This window comes from Pongo abelii, chromosome 1 (genome assembly GCF_028885655.2).
Source record: "Pongo abelii isolate AG06213 chromosome 1, NHGRI_mPonAbe1-v2.0_pri, whole genome shotgun sequence".
NCBI classification, from domain to species: domain Eukaryota; kingdom Metazoa; phylum Chordata; class Mammalia; order Primates; family Hominidae; genus Pongo; species Pongo abelii.
This window is the reverse complement of record NC_071985.2, coordinates 222779052-222798027: the sequence shown is the minus strand read 5'-3', so window position 1 is coordinate 222798027 and position 18976 is coordinate 222779052. Positions and strand designations below refer to the sequence as shown.

Here is an 18976-nt window from a genome sequence, read left to right as displayed (position 1 = left end):
TAGTAGCATGACTTATAATCCTTTGGGAACATACCCAGTAATGGGATTGCTGGATCAAATGGTATTCCTAGTTCTAGATCCTTGAGGAATCACCACACTGTCTTCCACGATGGTTGAACTAATTTACACTCCCATCAACAGTGTAAAAGCGTTCCTATTTCTCCACATCCTCTCCAGCATCTGTTGTTTCCTGACTTTTTAATGATCGCCATTCTAACTGGCGTAAGATGGTATCTCATTGTGGTTTTGATTTGCATTTCTCTGATGACCAGTGATGATGAGCATTTTTTCATGTGTCTGTTGCCTGCATAAATGTCTTCTTTTGAGAAGTGTCTGTTCATATCCTTTGCCCACTTTTTGATGGGGTTGTTTTTTCTTGTAAATTTGTTTGAGTTCTTTGTAGATTCTGGATATTAGCCCTTTGTCAGATGAGTAGATTGCAAAAATTTTCTCCCATTCTGTAGGTTGCCCATTCACTCTGATGGTAGTTTCTTTTGACGTGCAGAAGCTCTTTAGTTTAATTGGATCCCCTTTGTCTATTTTGGCTTTTGTTGACATTGCTTTTGGTGTTTTAGTCATGAAGTCCTTGCCCATGCCTATGTCCTGAATGGTATTGTCTAGGTTTTCTTCTAGGGTTTTTATGGTTTTAGGTCTAACATTTAAGTCTTTAATCCATCTTGAATTAATTTTTGTATAAGGTGTAAGAAAGGGATCCAGTTTCAGCTTTCTACATATGGCTAGCCAGTTTTCCCAGCACCATTTATTAAATAGGGAATCCTTTCCTCATTTCTTGTTTTTGTCAGGTTTGTCAAAGATCAGATGGTTAACAACCTGACTTCTAAGTGTTTAGTGCCCTGGGCTCAGTGTTTGGACCTTCTGTTCTCTATCTACACTCACTCCCTAAATAATCTCAGCCAAGATCATAGCTTCAAACATCATCCAAATGCTGATAATCCCTGAATGCCTGCTTATAGTCCCAGTGTGCCTCCTGAACTCCAGACTTACACCTCCAGCTGCCTACACATCTCCACTTGGTGGATTAAAGACATTTCAAACCTAGCATACACAAAACTGAGCTTCTGAGCTTTCCCCCAAACCCTCTCCACCCTCTTCTTCTCCCACCTGGGTGTGGCAACTGCATGCTTCCAGTTGCCCAGGCCAAAAGTCATTCTTGACCCCCCTCATTACATCATCCTCTGCATCCAATCCATCAGCACATCCTGTCTGCTCTACTTTCTTTCTTTCTTTTTTTTTTTTTTGAGATGGAGTCTCGCTCTGTCCCCCAGGCTGGAGTGCAATGGTATGATCTTGGCTCACTGCAAACTCTGCCTCCTGGGTTCAAACAATTTTCCTGCCTCAGCCTTCCAAGTAGCTGGGACTACAGGCGCGTGCCACCATACCTGGCTAATTTTTCTATTTTTAGTAGAGACAGAGTTTCACCCTGTTGGCCAGGCTGGCCTCAAACTCCTGATCTCAGGTGATCCGCCCCCCTCGGCCTCCCAAAGTGCTGCGATTCTAGGCATGAGCCACCCTGTCTGGCCTCTACTTTCAAAATATATCCAGGATCCGGTCAGTTCTTTCCACTTCCAGGGTTACAACCCTCTGACCCTCTGAAGGCAATCACTGCCTAACTAGTCTCTGTACTTCTGCCCTGGCTCCTTCACTGTATTTTCCATCCAACAGCCAGAGGAATCCTATAAAACATAAATCAAATCATGTGACTTCTCTCCTAAAAACCCTCAAATGGCTTCTCATCTCTCTCAAAATAAAAGCCAGAGTTTTATTGCCACCTGTGAGGTTTCATATGATCTAGCCTCTCCCTTTGTCTCTGACTGTGCGGCCTTCCACTTTCCCTATTTTCTCCAGGCCTGCTTCCTTGCCACTCCTCCAATGCCCTAGGCATGCCCCTGCCCCAGGGCCTTGGCACTTGCTGCTCCCCCTGCCTGAGCTATTCTGTTTCCCCAGAAATCTATTCAGCCCCACTTCCCTCCCTTTCTCAGATCTTTACTCAAATGTCCCTCTTCAGTGAAGCCTTCCCTTGCCTCCTTCTAAAATGTCAACCCCAGACCAGGCGTGGTGGCTCACACCTGTAATCTCAGCACTTTGGGAGGCCGAGGCTGGCAGATCACTTGAGGTCAGGAGTTCGAGACCAGCCTGGTCAATATAGTGAAACCCTGTCTCTACTAAAAATATAAAAATTACCTGGGTATGGTGGCACATGCCTGTAATCCCAGCTACTCGGGAGGCTGAGGCAGGAGAATCACTTGAACCCGGAGGTGGAGGTTGCAGTGAGCCGAGATCCCATCACTGCTCTCCAGCCTGGGTGACAGAGTGAGATTCTGTCTCAAAAAAAAAAAAAAAAAAAAAGAGTCACCTGCCTTCCTCACTCCTTTCTCCCACCCCTCTGCCATGCTGTGTTTTGTTCTGTCTCGCCTGTTTCACTAAATCAATACACATTTCATTTATTTGTGAATTTATTTTCTGAGAATCCCACTGGAATGTCAGCTCATGAGAGCGGGGACCGTGAGCTTTTTTTTCATCGCTGCGTCCCAAGTCCGTGGTGCATAATGTTCATCAAATATTTGTTGAATGAATGAGGGAATGAATCTCTTCTCCTGTCCAGCATGAAGAGATCCAAGTTATCCACAACATCCATGCCACCCAGGGGTGGCAGGCGAGGTGCTGAAGAGCCCCCCAAGACAGCAAGTGGGCCCTGAATGGAAAGGGATTCTCCATTTTCCCAGGGAGAACTCAAATGTCTATTTTCCTGTGCCACTGGAAAAAGTAGTTATGTATTAGTTTAATTGTGTGTCTATTAAATACCACATATCTAAAATAAGGTGTGCTAATTTAGAAATGTGAATTTTTCCATTTAATGCATTTCATGAAATTATTTTGCTCAAGCCCCTTTCTGGGGCCTTCCCCACTGGATCTTGGGAGTCAGCAGACTCCTGTTTCTAGGGATCTGAGACTCAGTGCCTTTTGAGTCCTGTGTGTTGCTGTCACTGGGAATTTCAACCCAAGTTACAGCTTCCTGTCTGCTTCAGAATAAGAAAGGTTATGTTTTCTATTCATCCACTGGGTATGTGTGACACTCGCCTCAGCTGAGACACACACTGCTGGCACAGTGCTCTGTAAATAGGGTGATCATCTGTCCTGGCTTGCCCGGAACTGAGGGGAGTACTGGGACTTTCAGTCCCGAGAAAACCCAAGTTCATCCCTCTGTCCATAGCGGGCTTGTTCCCAGCCACGTCCTTGCAGTTCTGAGGCCACGCACCCAGGAGCAGCGAATATACTTGGGTCGATATTCCTTCCTGCATTTTATAAGCTGATCCACCAGGGAACTCCAGAAGGTCTCAAGTTAGCTTTGATTGAGGTTAACGTGTTTTCCTACACAGTGTTACGTGGTCTAAGCTACATAATCGACAAAGGACTCCAAAAAGAGAGGCTTTGTTAAGACCCTAATATAACACTGTAAACCAAAAATAAAATCCCAAGGTCCCCCACTGACTGAACAGATCCCCTCTTGGCCAAGGGGACCCCAGAAAAACCTTAAAACTCAGTTATGGGTCATGATGGAACAGGAGGTTGGTCATGCCTCATTGTACCTCCTTCCGTTTTGTGGTTTAGATACTGACCAGCATTAAGGCTAAAATGGAAATGATAAGACTGACAAGACAGATTCTTTGTGGCAATAAGGTGCTAAATTATAAATAAGACCTAAAGCCATGCCAGGCAAGGGTTAAATCATGTACCCCTGCACTTAAAAAATAAACTATAGGGCCAGGTGCGGTGGCTCACGCCTGTAATCCCAGCACTTTGGGAGGCCAAAGTGGGTGGATCACCTGAGCTCAGGAGTTCAAGACCAGACTGGCCAATGTGGTGAAACCCCATCTCTACCAAAAATACAAAAATTAGCTGGGCATGGTAGCAGGCACCTGTAATCCCAGCTACTTGGGAGGCTGAGACAGGAGAATCACTTGAACCCGGGAGGCGGAGGTTCCAGTGAGATGAGTTCGTACCATTGCACTCCAGCCTGGGCAACAAGAGCAAAACTCCATCTCAAAAACAAACAAAAACAAACAAACAAACAAACAAAAAACTATATTCTGACTGCCACAAGGTTTTCTTTTTTTTACAGCTGAACAAGCACTGGCCTCAAGATAAATACTATTAAGACAATTACAACTCACTCAGCTCGCAGACACTAACTAAGCCCCTATTCCGCCAGCCATAACTGCAGCTTTCATAGCACAAGAGACTGATTGCAACAACTTTCTCCCGATAGAAAGACCACCCTCCACAGACCAGTTCTGGCTGGTTTACAGAGGCTGCACACTTGAGTACCTTCATGTCCTAAAAAGACCTTTCGACATATACGGCCTAATTACAAAACATTTAAATGTTAAGTCTCTACCCCAAAGTGAACATGGGTCATACGTAACACACATGTTTATTCAATATACTTGTGTCGGGACCACCTTCATAAATACTCATAGCTCTTCCTGTAACCTGTTAAATATGTATGTTTCGCCAACCCATTCAGCATAAAGCTTCCCCCCGAACCCCTCTGATGGAGTTTGGATATTTGTCCCTGCTCAAATCTTGTATTGAAATGTAATCCCCAGCATTGGAGCAGGGGTCTGGTGGGAGGTGTTTGGACCATGGGGTTGGATCCTTCATGAATGGCTTGGGCCATCCCCTCGGTGATGAGTGAGCTCTTGCTCTGAGTTCACACACGATCGGGTCATTTAAAAGTTCATGCCCCACTCCCCTGCTCCTGCTTTCACCACGGGACATGCTTGCTCCCACTTCACCTTCCACCATGAGTCAAAGCTCCCTAAGGCCTCCCGAGAAGCTGAGTGATGTCAGCGCCATGCTTGTACAGCCTGCAGAACCATGGGCCAATGAAACCTTGCTTGTTTCTTTATAAATTACCCCGTTTCAGGTATTTCATTATAGCAATGTAAGAATGGCCTAATGCACCCTCTCTTTCGGAGTGACCATCAATGGCCTTTATTGGAGGCACCTTCCCAGTCTTTGGGATGACCACCTTTGCAGGCTGTTACCCCTAATAGAAAATAAACCCTCCTTTTTAAAATTCATATATATATTTAAGTTCACAACCCTATAGCCAGGCCAAGGGCTAAAACCCCTCCTAGTTTATTATAAATAAAGCATGGGGGTCAGGTGCAGTGGCTCATGCCTATAATCCAAGCACTTTGGGAGGCTGAGGTGGACAGATCACTTGAAGTCAGGAATTTGATACCAGTCTCGCCAACATGGTGAAACCCCGTCTCTACTAAAAAGACAAAAATTAGCCAGGCATGGTGGTGCACACCCATAGTCCCAGCTACTCAGGAGGCTAAGGTGGGAGGATCACCTGAACCCAGGAGAGGGAGGTTGCAGTGAGCTGAGATTATGTCACTGTACTCCAGCCTGGGTGACAGAGTGAGACACCATCTCGAAAAAAAAAAGAAAGAAAGCATGGATTGCATAGGAAAATAGAAAATATTCTGGTTTAACATTGGTTAAACGTCGGGTGGTGTGTTAAGGGGATTTGCTGGGGGTAAAGTTGTCTGGGTCTCCTGATAGGTCAGGGTGAAAACAGGACTCAGACAAGTAATCACAGTAGAAGGACAGTTAAGCCTCAGACATCTTTGCTTGTGTAGTATGGATGAAATGGGATTTTGCAGAATCTGATGAGATTCCTGATGGTTTGTTGGATCCTGTTTTGTGGAGAAATAGAAGGTGAGCAGCTACTAGGGCAGCGATGATAAAAGGGAAAATGAAGTGGAAGGTGAAGAATTGTGGAAGGGGGGCTTTGTCAACTGAAAATCTGCCCCAGATTCATTCCACCAGGTTAGTACCAGCGTATGGGGAGCTGATCATAGGTTTGTGATTACTGTTGTCCCTCACAAAGATATTTGTCCTCATGATAGGATGTAACCTATACATGCTGTTGCTATTACTGCCAATAGTAGAATAATACCAATGTTTCAGGTTGGTAGAACCTAGAAAGGTGTAGGACCTGTACTATAAGCCTCATCCTACGTAGGTGTATTAGTCTGTTTTCACACTGATGATAAAGACATACCCAAGACTGGGTAATTTATAAACAAAAAGAGGATTAATGGACTCACAGTTCCACATGGCTGGGGAGGCCTCACAATCATGGCAGAAGGTGAAAAGGCACATCTTAGACGGCAGCAGACAATAGAGAAAATGAGAATCAAGTGAAAGGGGAAACCCCTTATAAAGCCATCAGATCTGGTGAGACTTATTCACTACTATGAGAACACTATGGGGGAAACTGCCCCCATGATTCAATTATCTCCCACCAGGTCTCTCCCACAGCACATAAGAATTGTGGGAGCTACAATTCAAGATGAGATTTGAGTGGGGACACAGCCAAACCATATCAGTGGGCCTTCTTAGGGTTGTTGTGAGGCTTAAATAGCAGGAGTCCCCTCCCCCAACTCTCACTACCTTCACCACCCCCACCCTTCCAGTGGGACTGAAGAGTAAATTGCTGCTTTTCTTCAGACCCTCCACCTGAGGGGCAAGAATAGCAGCTTGATATGGTTTGGATCAGTGTTCCCACCCAAATCTCATGGTGAATTGTAACCTCCGATGTTGGAGGTGGGGTCTGGTGGGAGGTGATTTGATCATGGGGGTGGAGTTCTTATGAATGGTTTAGTACCATCCTGGCCTAAACATACACACACACGCACACACACATGCACACACAGACACACACACCCTCACTAAGCTCACCTGCAGCTCCATCCTCATAATTAACCATCTCATTAATTTCATAAACAGCAGTGAGCCATCGTTTTGGAAGCTTTAGGCCCCCTTTTTTTTTTGAGACAGAGTCTTGCTCTTTCACCCAGGTTGGAGTGCAGTGGTGTGATCTCAGCTCGAGAGATTCTCCTGCCTCAGCCTCCAGAGTAGCTGGGACTACAGGTGCGCACCACCATGCCCAGCTAATTTTTTGTGTTTTTAGTAGAGACAGGGCTTCACTATGTTGGCCGGGCTGGCCATCAGTGAGTTCTCTGAGATCTGGTTGTTCTCTGAGCTCTGCCATCAGTGAGTTGTCACGAGATCTGGTTGTTTGAAAGTGTGTAGCTTTCAACATACTTCTTTCTCTCTCTCTCTCTTCCTCTTGTTTCTGCCCTGTAAGATGTGCCTACCTCCTTTTGCCTTCCACTATGATTGTAAGTTCCCTGAGGCCTCCCTAGAAGCAGAAGCTGCTATGCTTCCTATACAGCCTGCAGAACCATGAGCCAATTCAACCTCTTTATAAATTACCCAGATTCAGATACTTCTTCATTCATAGCAGTGCAAGAATGGACTAGTACACAGCTGTTCTGTGCCAAGCTGTGAATATGATCTGTGGTCTTTATCATGACTCATTTCCATTTTACAGATGGGAAGACTGAGGCTCCGAGAGGGTAAGGAGTGACTTGCCCAAGGCCATGCGTCTAGGTGCTATGCATTCGGTGTGGAACTCAAGTTCAGAGGCTACCCTCACGCCCACCCCACCCCATCCCCAGCCCAGTGCATCGTATGGGTGACTCAGGGCTTGTCTGGGTTTACCCTCCAGCGAAAACAAAGGAAATGGTTTATCCAAGGGTTTGGTCCCCCATTCCTTGTGCCATGGCCCAAGATCTGGCCTCTGGAGGTGGCTACAGACAAGGTACAGGCAGTGAAGCAAGCGTGTGTGTGTGTGTGTGTGTGTGTGTGTTTTAAATTCATCTTCCAGGGTCCTGCCCCCCAGACCTGAAGCTTTCATTGTGAATACAACACAGAAAATTTAATTAAATTAATTAAGTTATAACTTTCTGCAACCATTTATACCCACAGGGAAATGTGGTCTTCTCTGCTGTGGGACAGACCCAGAGTGCAGAGCCTGGACCAGCAGACTCAGGGAGGCAGGAACCAGCGCCTGGGAACACAGGTGTGCCCTTCCTACCTGTCTGCAAGCATTTCATGAGCACCTGCTATGTGCAGGGCGGATGCAGGGTGTTGAGGAAGTGGTGGCCGACAAAGCACTGATCCCAAGCAGAAAGCAAAGCTGGGGCATTAGGACTCACCCCAGGATACTGTTTTCCATATCTCTCCCTGCATCTCTTCCTGCTTTTCAAATCCTAGCTCTGGCAACACCTCCTCAGGAAGCCCTCCCTGACTAGCCCAGCTCACTCCCTCCTCTTCCTGTTGTCCCTATCACACAGCTGAGCAATGGGGCAGAGACAGATGGGCTCCTTGAGAGTGAGGGCAGAGTCTCTTTACCCCAGAAGCATGTAGCCCTATGTCTCTGATTTTGACAAATTAGAGAATCAAAGAATGCCCCTGACAGAGGGAAAAACTGAAGGTCAGAGAGGGGCAGTAACTTGCTAGAGGCCACACAGCAGTTTAGTGCAGAACCAGGACTAAAATGCTTCTCTGCCAAGTCCTTTCCCCTAATTATCATAATACCCCACATATCCTGAGCTTTTTTTTTTTTAAATGTGTCTGGCCCTGTATTAATTACTTAAGACAGATGAACCCATCTAGCTTGTCTCCAGCCCCTCAAGGAAGGCACTAATACTATCATCCCATCTCCACTGATAAATGCACTACCTGGGGCCTGGATAAGTGACATAATGTGCCTGAAGATCCTTCGCTGTCAGTAAATGATGGAGTCAAGATTCCAGCCCAGGTGAATCACCCTCAAATCCACCCTCTTCACCACTGCATCATATTCAAAGCTTACCTGGGGATCCTGATAGGCTTCGGGGGGCTGTGAACCACCTGGACTTGTGTGTATGTGCATTTTTCAGGGGAGAGAATCTAGAGTTTTTATCAGATTATCAAAAGGATCTTGGCCGGGTGCGGTGGCTCACGCCTGTAATGCCAGCATTTTGGGAGGGCGAGGCTGGTTTGGATCACCTGTGGTCAGGAGTTTAAGGCCAGCCCGGCCAACATAGTGAAGCCCTGTCTCTACTAAAAACACAAAAAATTAGCTGGGCATGGTGGTGCGCACCTGTAGTCCCAGCTACTCTGGAGGCCGAGGCAGGAGAATCTCTCGAGCTGAGATCACACCACTGCACTCCAACCTGGGTGAAAGAACAAGACTCTGTCTCAAAAAAAAGGGGGCCTAAAGTTTCCAAAATGATGGCTCACTGCTGTTTATGAAATTAATGAGATGGTTAATTATGAGGATGGAGCTGCAGGTGAGCTTAGTGAGGGGGTGTGTGTCTGTGTGTGCGTATGCGTGTGTGTGTGTACGTTAAGAACAAGCTGGGATGAAGGAGTTGGGGCGGTGTCCACGATCTCCATTTTTATGTCCTGCCCCGTGACATTCCCACCTGACGTGCTCTGCCCCCCGGCAGTAGCCATGGTCATGACAAGACCCAGCTGGGCCCACGCGTGTGCTCCCCCATGCAGAAGGCTGGACTCACCGCCCGCTTCTATGCCATGTTCCATTTCTCTTCTGCCCGTCAGCTGGGCCTCCCCAGGGCCCGATCTCCACGGTTGTTTTATGGAAGGTGTCAGCTCCCTGCTCCAGTCTCTGGCCTGATGTGGTTATTAGGAACAGCTACAAGAAGAGACAAAACACAGGCGAGAAGGCGGAGGGCGAGGGTCCCTGAGGCAGCTGCTGAGAACGTGTAAAGCCTCATTCCTTGTGTCACTGGAGCAAACTCTCCTCTCCTGCCATCGCTTCTTATTTAGAACTGCATAATCATTAGGATGCGTATTTGGAAAAATTAAAAATGAGCCGCCAACATGTGGCTAAGTTTGTTCAGGCTGCATTGATAACATTAATCTGGAGAAAGGGGAGAAGGTGGCGGGATGGGGCGCATGTGAATGATCGAGGCCCAGGTGGCTCCTGGCTTGGCTGCGGGTCTTTATCTGTGGCTTCTCACTGGCCTGGGCCTGGTGGCAGTAGAGATGGTTTGGGCCGGCAGCCACAGTCCTGGGAATCAGTTTGCAAGGTGGGCTGGGCCTCACCTGCTCTGTCTGAGGCCACATGCCCATGCCGTCAGGCTACCGAAGACTTGAGTCCCATGTGCTTGGAGTAGACACCCCTCTACCCACCCTTGGCCAGCTCCTCTGCTTTGGAACACCAATGCAGGCTTTCTTCTGCTCCAGCAGGTAACTTACAGGACATGTAAGTTACAAGTGTGAATTTGTGCATTGTGAACCACAGAGGTCCTGGGTTGGGGTCCTAGCCCTGCCTCCTATTGCTGGGTGACCTAGGCTGAGTTTCTCTCTTTCCTTTTCCACCACCCTCCCTCTACTCCAGCCACAGGAGAGTCGCAGCTTTGGCCTTAGATGGTACTGGTTCAACATATTTTTTTTTTCCTGAGACGGAGTCTTGCTCTGTTGCTCAGGCTGGAGTGTAGTGGCGTGATCTTGGCTCACTGCAACCTTTGCCTCCCGGGTTCAAGTGATTCTCCTGCCTCAGCCTCCCAAGTAGCTGGGACTATAGGCATGCACCACCATACCCAGCTAATTTTGGAATTTGTTTTTTAGTAGAGACTGGGTTTTGCCACATTGGCCAGGCTGGTCTCGAACTCCTGACCTCAAGTGATCTGCCCATCTCAGGCTGTGGTGGGATTACAGGCGTGAGCCACCGCGTCTGGCTCAGAACTGATTCAAATTCTAGCATTTCTCCTCACCAGCGCTACGATTTTGAGCAAGCCTCAGTTTCTCCATCTGCAAAATGGGGATAACACTACCTACCGTCTATCATTCTAATGAGGATGAAAAGGGAAAAACGCATGGAAAGTGCTTAGCAAGGTGCCGGGGCCATGCATGTTCCTGGAACATTGTAAACGATCCCTACGCTCTATGTTGTGAGTAGCCACCCAACCACTTGTCAGTCTCTTCATGCAAACAACCTGGTAGCTTGCAGTTCCTGCTCCATGCTTTGTCCTGGGCAATGAGCTGTGGAAGGCAGGGACCAGGTCCTGGGGGCATTTTGTGTTCCCCACAGTGCCTACCCCATGCTCCGCTTCAACACTTGATACCGACTCATCAGATGCTTGTCTGGATTCCTGAAGTTGCCTCCCAACCCTTCTCCCGCTCCTCCGACCTTCCTCCCCGCAGCTGGAAGGACACAGCAGCCGGGGGCCTCTTGGTAAAACATACATCGGCTCACGACTTCCCTCTGCTCGAAACCTCCTGTGCATTCCCATCTCCGAGTGAAAGTTCCAGCCGTGCTATGGCCTCTGTAGGAGATGTGGTGGCTTCAAACAACAGAATGTATCCTCTCCCAGTTTTGGAGGCCAGAGGTCCAAAATCAAGATGTCAGTGAGTTAGGTTAGATAGGTAGTGTGGTCACAGCCCCCCTTAGAGGGGAACAAACTTGCCAAAGAGACGGAGAGAACAAACTGCCCAACAGTGCATCAGCTGTATCCTGGGCTCATGGTTAGGACATCCTGAGGCAAGGAGGGAGAGGAGCAGCGGGGGAAATCCTCACATTCACACGATCCCAGAAACCCATGATTAGTGTCCTTGGGCTGACCTGTGCTCATAGTTTTTTTTTTTTTGAGACAGAGTTTCACTCTGTCACCCAGGCTGGAGTGCAGTGGCACGATCTCGGCTCACTGCAAACTCCGCCTCCCAGGTTCAAGTGATTCTCCTGCCTCAGCCTCCCAAGCAGCTGGGACTACAGGCGCCTGCCACCTCGCCAGCTAATTTTTGTATATTTAGTAGAAACAGGGTTTCACCATGTTGGCCACGCTGGTCTCGAACTCCTGGATTCAAGTGATCCACCCACCTCAGCCTCCCAAAGTGCTGAGATTACAGGTGTGGGCCACCGCGCCTGGCCCCTGTGCTCATTTTAATAGCAAAAAGCACACCCCTGGATGGAGTTGTTTTCTTTTTTTTTTGAGATGGATTCTCCCTCTGTTGCCCAGGCTAGAGTGCAGTGGTGCAAGCTTGGCTCACTGCTGCAACCTCCACCTCCTGGGTTCAGGCAATTCTGCTACCTCAGCCTCCTGAGTAGCTGGGATTACAGGTGCCCGCCACCACGCCTGGCTAATTTTTGTACTTTTAATAGAGACAGGGTTTCACCACGTTAGCCAGGCTGGTCTCGAACTCCTGCCCTCAGGTGATCCACCTGCCTCGGCCTCCCAAAGTGCTGAGATTACAGGCGTGAGCCACTGTGCCCGGCCCTGGATGGAGATTTAAGATGCGAATGAGACATGCCGTGTATGTGCTAGCATGCATATCAGTAGGGCATGCGCCTCCAGGGGTCACCCAGAACATGCCTAACAGCAAAGCCCGTTCCCGCTCCTTCAGGAATAATCATGTAAGACTCCCATAAAAGGACTTTCTCCAGTGTCATCAGGGCTGTCTCGCTCCCCAGCAGCCCACTCTCACCCAGCTCTGACTGTACTTTCGCTTTACAATAAACTTTTTCCACTTACTTTCTTCTCTTTTCCTTTTTTTTTTTTTTTTTTTGAGACAGGGTCTCGTTCTGTCATCCAGGTTGGAATGCAGTGGCATGAGGTGAAATCATGGCTTGACGTCAAGCGATCCTCCCACCTCAGCCTCCCTAGTTGCTGGGACTACATTCATATACCACCACACCCAGCTAATTTTTGTATTTTTTGTAGAGACAGGGTTTTGCCATGTTGCCCAGGCTGGTCTCGAACTCCTGGGCCCAAGCAATCTGCCTGCCTTGGCCTCTCAAAGTGCTGGGATTACAGGCATGAGCCACTGTGCCCTGCCTACTTTTATTTTGGACTTGCTCTCAAATGAAGTCAGGAGCCTGAACGGGCCCTTGGCATCAGCAGGGCTGTACCCTCTCCATAGGGGAGGATCCTTCGTGGCCTCTTCCGGCTCCTGGTAGCTGTTGTGCTCCTGGGCTTGTGGCCGCATCACATGCTCTCTGTGCTCACGTGGCTGTCCCCTCGGTGCGCCTGTGTCTTCTCTTTATTCTGCCTCTGATCTCCCTCTGCCTCTCTCTGTTAAGGACCTTTGTCATTGGGCTTAGGGCCCACTCAGATCATCCAGGATGATCTCATCTTAGAATCCTTAATTTAATCATACTTGCAAAGACTCTTTTTCCTAATAAGTTCCCAGTAACTGATTCTGAGGATGAGGACCTTGTCATATCATTTGGGAGCCACTGTTCAGCCCACTACAGCCTGGTAGAGTTTCCACCCCTTCCCACCTCCTTTCTCCCCCTTGCCTGCTCTAGCCACAGTAGTCTCCATGCAGTTCCCTAAACAATACCACCTCAGGGTGCCTTCAGATAAACCCATAGCCCATGTCCTTATTTCTCTCAAGTCTTTGCTCCTGTATCACCTGTCCAGTGAGGACTTCTTAGCCACCCTACTGAACTCCATGGAACACCCGATTGCAACTCCTCTTCCTTTCCTGCTTTATTTTTCTCCACAGCATCTACTGCCTTTAACATCTATCATTTTACTTATTGTTTTTATTTATGTAGTTTTTTGAGACAGGGTCTCACTCTGTCACCCCGGCTGGAGCGCAGTGGCGTGGATCTCGGCTCATTGTAGCCTCGACATCCTGGGCTCAAGTGATTTTCTCACCTCAGCCTCCTAAGTAGCTGGATTTAGGAGTAGTAGGTGCACACCACCATGCTTGGCTAGTTTTTGTACTTTTTTGTAGAGACAGAGTCTTTCCATGTTGTCCAGGATGGTCTCAAACTCCTGAGCTTCAGAGATCTGCCCACCTCAGCTTCCCAAAGTGCTGGGACTTATAAGCGTGAACCATTGCGCTCGGCCCATTTTACTTATGTGTTTATCATTGCCCACCAAGAATGAACCTCCATACGGGTAGGGCCTTTGTTTTGTTCATTGATCTATTATCCCCTGCCTCTAAAATTGTACCTAACACAGTAGGTGCTCAAAATCCACTTGCTGACTACACGAGTAGATGGGCAAGGCACTGTGCTATGCTGGGAATAGAGCAGTGGCCAACTTAATGCACCCCTTGCACCCTCAGAACTTACCTGGTAGGGAGGCAGTTGGAATCTCAGTGTCTTCTTTGCTGTCCTCTCCTTCAGAGGAGATGATCAATGGAGAAGACCACGCATTGGCCGAGGGCAGGGAGATGAGTTTCTGTCGTCTTGAGCAAGAACTATAGGGAGCACCTCCTGTGTGCCAGGCCGGAAGCTAGCAGGTAAATGAGGTGGGACCCAGGAGGGCCGCTGTCCTGTCTGCCTTGCTCCCCACTGTAGCCCTGGCACCCAGTGCATCTTAGGTGCTCAGCAGAGATGTCTTGAACGAATGACTCACTTGTGCCCTAAATATGAGACAATGCATGGGATAAATCAAGGTGAGCGCCCAGTACTGGCCCAGAATCGAAGTCTTTGGTCTGCAACAAGAGTGTGCTGCACAAAGGGGTCCCTCGCCTAGGCACGAGGTGATACACAGGGACACCATCGATGTGTCTCAGCAGCAAACCCTCCTGAGAAGCAGCTGTTCCACCAGCTGATGTTGCCCCCTTGGCTTTGCGGACCCCTGGGCCAGTATCCCAGGCTGCTGTGGAGGGGCCCTCTGGCCGGCGGTGGGCCTCCCCCTGAGGGAGGCCTTAGAACTCTCCGGTGCAGGGAGCAACTCTCCCCTCATGATCGCCGGGCTGCTGAGCCCAGAACAACGGACTGAAGGGCATGTCACCCATTAAGGGCTGAACCTCTCACCCAGGAAAGCACAAAACACTGCCTCATCTGTTGTCCGCTCTGCCACCTGCAGTTCCAACCTGGCCCTGCTGCTGGCTGCCAGCTGCACCCAGCTCCCCAGGGGCTGTCTTCAACAGCTCATAGAGGCTGCTCGGAGCCTGTTCCAGCCTGCAAGGGAGAAGAGAGCAGGTGGCTGGGGCCTGACCATGGTGTTCCTGAGGCTGCTCACAGAGGACACTTTCTCCGTCCTCTTCTAGGCCCATGCCTGACGTCAGTGCCTATGAAGAGTGACACAGGCCCATTCACCTGCAGCACCTGGGACCAGAGATCTAGAGCCAGGCCAGGCTCCCACTCCTGGGGGACAACTGGGCAGGGGATCCCAGTCAGCTCTTTGTTCTCAGACACCCTCAGGCTTGGAGTCTGTCTGGGGAAAGAAAGCTGACATCCGCATCTGGCTTCTTAGCAGCAGGTAGGGCCTGGGCCTCACAGGCAGCTTCCCTGCCACCGTCTCCCATCGTCCGTCCTACCCAAGGGAGGCCAGGCTCCGTGTCTCCCACAGGCAGGATGTGAAGGACAAGCTGCCCGCCCGCCCACTGCAGCCTGGCAGGCTTGTCAAAGGCAGTAATTGTTGGGAGAAATTTGCCAGCGGAGTGAAATAAAGAGTCTGGAAGGCGTAAAGCATTGGAGCTGCCGTTAAGAAGCTGTTTTATATACACTTTCTTTCCCCGGGTTGGAACCAGAACACAGGGACTTTTTTTTTTGGTCATTTGAGCCAATGCTTTTATGCCCCAAGAAGGCCAGTTTGGGTGTGAGGGAGATTAATGGTGGAACAGCCAGCCACCACGGCAACCTTGCGGGGGTGGGGGGTGTCTGTCTGCCCAGGGCCACCATGGTGGCCGGAGGGTTTCGTGCCCTCTTGGGCTGCCTCTGAGAGCACCCTCAGAGCTGCCCTGAAGCCCGGAGCCCTCTGGTCCCCAGCTGCCCTGCTGCACCATTTCCTGTGCTCATCTCCACCCACCCAGCTCCAGAACTAGGGGCTGGGCCAGGCAGGTCCAGGGGCTCCACTTCTGCTCCCCCCTAGTAGGGTACAAGGGAAGATGAATGGATTCTCTACTGCGCCCTGTAGTTCCCCATCTTTTCCACCTTGAGGGCCCCTCTCTTTTTATATAATTTGGTTTAGGTGATGCAGGTTCATGGCGAAATTATTATTTTTATTATTTTTTGAGATGGAGTCCTGCTCTGTAGCCCAGGGTGGAGTGCAGTGGCACGATCTCGGCTCACTGCAACCTCCGCCTCCCGGGTTCGAGTGATTCTCCTGCCTCAGCCTACTGAATAGCTGAGATTACAGGTGCCTGCCACCACGCCTGGCTAATTTTTGTATTTTTAGTAGACATGGGGTTTTGCCATATTGGCGAGGCTGGTCTTGAGCTCCTGACCTTCAGGGATCTGCCTGTCTCGGCTTCCCAAAGTGCTGGGATTACAGGTGTGAGCCACCATGCCGGGCCCATGGTGGAATATTGAGAAAAGGTTATGAGCACAAAGGAAAAAAATTAAAATTCCTATAAACCTTTTCACTATTGTGAGCTGTGGTTTTCCTGGGCTTTCTTCCTATATCTTTACAAACACGGGCTTTGCCATACCTGTTTCTTTGTGAGCTACTCCTGCCCACCGCCTAACACGATGATGAGCATCGTCTGTGAAGCCACCTCCATTCGGCATCCATCTGGTCCATGGGGCCCCACATGACATTAGCTGTGCTTTCTCATTCATTGATTGAGAACATTCAATATGATGGCAGCGACTATGAATCCAGCCAACATGCATACATCAACTTTTCCTTCGTGAACCACAACAGCATCTTAATGCCCTTGAAAATGCTCTTATGTAGATGAGCAAGGCACATTATTTATTTCATCTGTAGGCAATCGTGAATGTGTGTGTAATAGATCCTTTGTAATCAGTTGGTCACCTCTTGGGCTCCATGGCCGCCTTGGGTTGAGAGGAGCTGGTGAAAGGGCCTAGTGTGTGTGGTGGGGTTTGGGAAAGGATGGGCTTGGACCTGTAGAGTGGCCCACATATAGATGTGTCCACTTGAAACGTGATTTGTGGTTTGCTGTATTTGCTTCCAAATTCCTGCTTCTCCTAGTCTGAGTTCCTTGGGGGAAGGTGGTGTTTCTGGACCTCTCTCCCAGCCCCCTTCCTCTCCACTCCAGGAATGGCCTGGGGCAGGTAACCTACTAATCAACCCCTGGTAATCCACCCCCTTCAACATCAGCATAGACAGCTGGCTGGACAGTCAAGGAGGGAGACGCAGGTAAGGGCAGTTTGGTGGGTGAGAGTGTTGAAAAGGCTATGGGCATGGAGGACCTAGGAGGGTCGGCTAGGTGGGGCACTACGGGGGGGGCCACAGGACAGCCTTCGAAATGAAGGGAGGAGAATCCCCAGGTAGAAATTTCCAGAAGTGGAGGTGGGAAGACACTGAGATCCAGCCTTCTTCAGGGTTTGACCAGTAGCCAGCAAGAATATAGAATCTCCATGCTGGGCTCAGAAACTCCTTAACTCCTCCCTAGGGAAAGAAGTCTCATCTGTCAGGCCCCCAGCAGAGAGTGGTCCAGCTGCTGCTGAAGATCTTTCTAGAACAAATCAGACCCCACCACTCCCCTCCAATGGCTTCCATTGCTCCTAGACTCAAATAAACTCCTAATGACAGTTCATGGGACCCAACAGATTCGGCCCCTGCCTGCGTCTTCCACCTTACTCTGTATCTCTTCTCCTCCCCTATATCCCAGCCCCAGGGACCTCTTTGCTGTCCCTCAAACCCTTGAACCCTGAGCCCTGTCCTGCCCCAGGCCCGTTGCACCAGCTGTTCAAACCTCTGTCAAGAACACTCTTTCTGGCCAGGCATGGTGGCTCACTCCTGTAATCACAGCACTTTGGGAGGCCAAGGCGAGTGGATTACTTGAGGTCAGATGTTTGATACCAGCCTGGCCAACATGGTGAAACCATGTAAAAATACAAAAATTAACCGGGTGCAGTGGTGCGTGCCTGTAATCCCAGCTACTCAGGAGGCTGAGGCACAAGAATTGCTTGAGCCTGGAAGGCAGAGGTTGCAGTGAGCTGAAATCGCGCCACTGCACTCCAGCCTGTGTGACAGAGCAAGATTCTTCCCCTTCAAAAGAAGAATGCTCTTTCCCTAGACCTCTGCATGACCACTTCCTTCTCATTTTTGGGATACCTCCTTATACGCCACTTCCTTGTGTTCAGGCCGGTCCTGTCCACCATGGTAGAGCAGCCAGCCTGTCCTTTCTTCTCAGCTCACTCTCACTGTCTGTGTCACTATTTATTAAAAACCATTTGGTTTTTAACTTGTTTACGCATTGATCATCCATCTCTTTCTCTACTATAAGATCCACAAGAACTGCTGGAGCTGTAGCACAGTGTCCAGAATATAGTAGGTGCTGAATAAATACCTGTGGAATGAATGGATAAACATGTGAGGCAGCCCATTGTGCTTTGGGAAACTTGTTTGTTGGAACAGACATAGATGGGAGGGAGAGGTGTCATTTCAAGTGATGGGGCCAATTGATTGGTAGGGGCTGCTTAGAGCACTAGGCTGAAAAAGGGTTTGAGGTCACAGTTGGCCTCTGTGAGAGAGAGGACTGTGATCAATTAGTAATGCCTGCCATGGGCATACAGTCAGGAACAATGGCACATGTGCCACATATCTGACACACCAGGATTAGACTGGAAGCCCCCTGGAAAGAAAATACAGCCTTCTTATTCTTCTTTGTGGCACCCTAGCAGCCAGCACGGGCTAGGTGCTTGGCCATGACTAAGGATGGCTGATTGGCCAACTGAGAATTGCTCAACTTTGAAGTCTGGGCTCCTGAAGAGACAGGAGAAAACATCTAAGCCAAGGGTTTTCAATTTTTAAAAAAACCTGCAGTGTTCTTTCTTCAAAGGACATTTTACATGAAGCTCAAGATATTAGCAGATGAAAGCAAAGCTACTCTGGCTGAAGCTGGGTTTGGGGCCTAGAGCCCTGCCTGCCTGCCCCACCCCTGCCAAACAAAGCCATGTCTGAGATACCTTCAAGGAACCTGATGGTTTCCCAGAGCCCAGTCTGAGAACCACGGATGAGGAAACCAAGATCCAGAGAGGGGAAATGACTAACCCAAGGTCACACCGCAACTAGAACTGAAAATAGAGTGCCTTTTCCAGACTCCCAGCTTAGTGCTCTTTCTGCCACATCTCCGGGGTCTCACCCAGGGCAGGTGGCCTCAGCTCTGGGCTGGGCTTTGGGGCCAAGAAAGGACATCCCCCACCTCCTTG

The 18976-nt window shown here is 49.3% G+C and overlaps 1 long non-coding RNA gene across 2 annotated transcripts; it reads right to left on the bottom strand.

Annotated features, from left to right (window-relative positions):
* Positions 1 to 2468: 2468 nt before the first annotated feature.
* LOC129052133 (uncharacterized) lies at positions 2469 to 17123 on the bottom strand. Of its 2 annotated transcripts, XR_008516959.2 has the most exons (6): positions 16285 to 17123; positions 14666 to 14812; positions 13976 to 14268; positions 9447 to 9583; positions 9029 to 9101; positions 2469 to 2775 (listed from the first exon to the last, which is right to left on the bottom strand). It is a non-coding gene; the product is annotated as an uncharacterized LOC129052133 (long non-coding RNA). The 2 variants fall into 2 exon arrangements; XR_008516960.2 differs by lacking the exons at positions 2469 to 2775; positions 9029 to 9101 and adding an exon at positions 6144 to 6198.
* Positions 17124 to 18976: the final 1853 nt, after the last annotated feature.